Source organism: Panicum virgatum, chromosome 5K, assembly GCF_016808335.1.
Source record: "Panicum virgatum strain AP13 chromosome 5K, P.virgatum_v5, whole genome shotgun sequence".
Lineage (NCBI taxonomy): Eukaryota > Viridiplantae > Streptophyta > Magnoliopsida > Poales > Poaceae > Panicum > Panicum virgatum.
Window position 1 is genome coordinate 42,314,895 of NC_053140.1, and position 4,182 is coordinate 42,319,076.

A 4,182-nucleotide genomic window follows, 5' to 3' on the forward strand; every position below is an offset into this window, starting at 1 on the left:
TACCTTGGTGTGTTATTTTTGTGAGATGAATCAGAGGGCAGGTGGAGGAACGCCGGCCCTATCTTGGGTACCAGGCGGATGCGTGTTGAATCTATTAGATTGATTGGAAAAGCCCCAACCGTGGCATACAAATAGGTGTACACAGATCACAGTCCGTAATTCAAGGAGCTATATTTAGTAGCCTATAATTACATGACATTCTATTCTCAATGAGATCCTAAGAGTCCGGATTGTTCTCTGTATACATAGTTTGTTACACAAGGCAAGATACGCACAACAGATTCTTCTAGAACTCTTTCATCTAACATCCTCCCTCAATCACAGTCGAGATAGGTTGAGATTGAACTTGAATTGTTCCAGAGATCGAACTGGCAATGGCTTGGTGAAATCATCTGCAACTTGATCACCTGAAGATATAAAATCAATATCCAGAAGTTTTCTAGTTACTCGTTCTCTGACAAAATGATAATCCACTTCTATGTGTTTAGTCCTGGCATGGAAAACTGGGTTTGCTGACAAGTACTTTGCACCAATATTATCACACCATAGTTTAGCTGCTCTTGGGCAATTAATCTTGAGTTCATATAGTAAAATCTGGATCCACATCACCTCAGCAGTAGCATTGGCAATTGCTTTGTATTCAGACTCAGTACTAGACCTTGATATAGTGGGTTGTTTCCTTGAACTCCAGGATACTAAGTTTGATCCTAGAAAGACAGCAAAACCACCTGTAGATCGCCTGTCATCTATATTACCAGCCCAGTCTGCATCAGAAAAGGCACTCACCAAGGTAGATTGTGACTTATGTATTCTTAGTCCCAGTCGTGTACAATACTTTATATATCTCAAAATCCTCTTTACTGCTTCCCAATGCACAGTAGTTGGTGAGTGTAAGAACTGGCAGACTTTGTTAACAGCAAATGCAATATCAGGTCTAGTAAGAGTAAGATATTGCAATGCTCCTACAACACTTCTATAATTAGTTGCATCTCTTGGACCGAGAGGAGTACCTTCATATAAGGACAATTTCTCACTTGATGCCATAGGTGTAGTGACAGGTTTACATTCGGCCATATTAACTCTCTTAAGCAAGTCTGTAGCATATTTCTCTTGAGTTAGAATAATTCCATCCCGTACCTTATTCACCTCAATGCCCAAAAAATAGTGAAGCTCCCCTAGATCTTTAAGTGCAAATTCTGCTTTTAGATCTTGTAACAGGGCTGTCGTGGCCTTTTCTGTAGAGCTAGCTACAATGATGTCATCCACATAAACTAGAACAAACATAGTGACATCACCTTTGTTATAAAAGAATAAAGAAGAGTCAGCCTTTGATGCCTGAAATCCCAGCTTCATCAATTTAGCACTTAGACGTGAATACCAGGCTCGAGGAGCTTGTTTAAGGCCATAGAGAGCTTTGTCCAACTTACAAACATATTTGGGTCTAGTAGAGTCTTCAAAGCCTGGTGGTTGCTGCATATACACCTCTTCATATAAATAACCATGCAAGAAGGCATTTTGAACATCAAGTTGCTTCAGACTCCAGCCTCGAGAAACAGCAATAGACAGAATAATTCTTATGGTTGCCGCCTTTACTACGGGACTGAAAGTATCCTCATAATCTATGCCATATTGCTGTTTAAATCCCTTAGCAACCAGCCTCGCTTTATATCTATCCGGACTGCCATCAGCTTTCCTCTTAACTTTATATACCCATTTGCATCCTATTATATTCATGCCTTTTTGAGGAGGAACTAAATGCCATGTTTTATTCTTCATAAGAGCATCATGTTCTAATTGCATAGCTTGCTTCCAATCGTCATTTGCTAAGGCTTCATCAAGACTGTTGGGTTCGCCAGTACTAGCAACGAGGCCATACCTAACAGTTCCGTCCGTGTAGACCTTGGGACGCCGGATGCCATGCTGTAACCTAGTTCTTGGCGATGAAGGACCGGCTGCAGGCAACGGCACAGAAGGTCCCAGCGAATCATCGTGCGCAGGATCCAACGGAGTAGAAAATTCGGGCTGACGCCGTCCCCCCTCGGTCGCATGTGCGGGCGCCGGTGCAGTCTGTGTTGGCCGCATGTCGCCGCCAGACTCAACTCCCGAAGACGATGCGACCGTTGTCGCCGCAGCAGCAGTAGGCAAATCCTCCTCATACTCAGTGACCGGAGGCAGCATGATGTTAGCTGCGCTGGCTAGCTCTTCTGAGTTGTTTTCTTCAGGATTTTGCACCAAGTTTTCTTCCTGCTCATCAGACAACTCAGTAATATGGTTAGATGAAACATTAGCATATGGGTTAGCCACAGATTCACCCCTAAAGAAGGAACTTGGGACCCAAACTTTCGGTGGTAGTTGAATAACTTCAGCACGTAACTTTGCTCCAGCATTAGGATTGAGGTGGGAAAAAGGATATATTGTCTCATCAAAGATCACGTCACGTGAGACAAAGATACGTCCCGAGGCAACATCTAAACACTTGAAACCCTTGTGGAGGACGCTATATCCTAAGAAAACACACTGTTTCGATCGAAATTGGAGTTTGTGAGAACTATAGGGTCGTAGGTGAGGCCAACATGCACATCCAAAGGTACGCATGGATGAGTAGTCAGGTTTCTGGTTGGAGAGACGCTCAAGGGGAGTTGTGAAGTGAATGACACGGTTAGGTAGGCGATTAATAAGATGTACAGCAGCAATGAAAGCCTCGTCCCAATACTTTAGAGGCATGGAGGCATATGAGAGGAGAGAAAGGCCGACTTCAACGATATGGCGATGTTTACGTTCTGCGACGCCATTTTGTTGATGTGTATGAGGGCAAGACACGTGATGCACGATGCCAATTTTAGTAAAAAAAGAATTAAGTCTCTCATATTCTCCTCCCCAATCACTCTGCACAGTAAGGATTTTCTTATTGAACTGTCGTTCTACCATGGCTTGAAAATCTTGAAACTTATGAAAAACATCAGACTTGTGCTTAATAAGATAGATCCAGGTAAATTTGCTAAAATCATCAATGAAGCTTACATAATAGCGATATCTCCCCACGGACTCAATAGCAGGACCCCATACATCAGAGAAGATGAGCTCCAAAGGAGAACTAGACTTGCTATCAGATCTAGTGTAGGGGAGTTGATGACTCTTTGCCTATTGACAGGCATCACAAACCAAAGAACAAGATGCCTCACCTAACAAAGGGAGTTTATTCCTACTGATAACTTGCTTCACTATAGCTGACGAAGGATGACCCAAACGACTATGCCACCGTGAGAAGGGGACTTTGGTGGTGATGTAGGCTTTCTTATTGGATGGTGCTGGGAAAGGGTAAAGACCATGGCGACACTGCCCTTCAAGAATGACCTTCTTCGTGTCCTGGTCCTTTACCAAAAAATAGTTCGGGTGAAACTCAAGAAAAGCATTATTATCAGTGGCAAGACGATGAACGAAAATAAGATTTTTTTGAGCTTCTGGAACATGGAGAATATTTCGTAGATGAATATCATGATTACTAGGGGTGTGAATAGTGGCATGCCCAATATGACTAATGTTCATACCTGAACCACTTGCGGTGTGGATCTGATCCATGCCGTAGTACTTGTCACGGATGTGCAGCTTCTCAAGTTCTCCGGTGATGTGGTTGGATGCTCCAGTGTCGGTGTACCAGGTAGGATCTACAGGTGCACGATTAGCAGCAGCAACAAGTCTTTTGTCGGGGACGAAGTCTTCCTCGAAGCGATGCCAACATTCAGCAGCAGTGTGATTTGGCTTGAAGCACACCTGGCAGAGCGTCTTGTCGTTGGCGGTGTTGTAAAGGTTGCGCTGATTATAGTTGCTGCTGTTGCCGCCACGGTTGTAGCCACCATGGCGCCCACCATTGCTGACTTGGCGTGGCGGCTGATATTGACCAAAGCCACCATCACCTCTTGCTGGCCCCCGTCCACGTCCACGAGAGGACGAGCGCCCGCCGCGTGATCCACCGCGACCACGCCCAGAGTAGTTTGCTGAGCCGCCATGATTATGGCGCCCGCCATACAGCAGCTCCAGATGTGTCTCAAATGCAAGGAGCTGTGAGAAAAGTTCCTCAAGAGAAACTGGTTCCGTTCTAGTGATCAAGGATGAGACCAGCGGAGAGAACTCCTCATCAAGTCCAGCGAGGATATACTCGACGAGTTCGTCGTCCTTGAGCTG

The 4,182-nt window shown here is 44.7% G+C and overlaps 1 non-coding gene across 1 annotated transcript; it reads right to left on the minus strand.

Annotated features, from left to right (window-relative positions):
* Positions 1-4,043: 4,043 nt before the first annotated feature.
* On the minus strand, positions 4,044-4,182 carry LOC120710885. Its single transcript, XR_005690054.1, has one exon. It is a non-coding gene; the product is annotated as a small nucleolar RNA Z247 (small nucleolar RNA).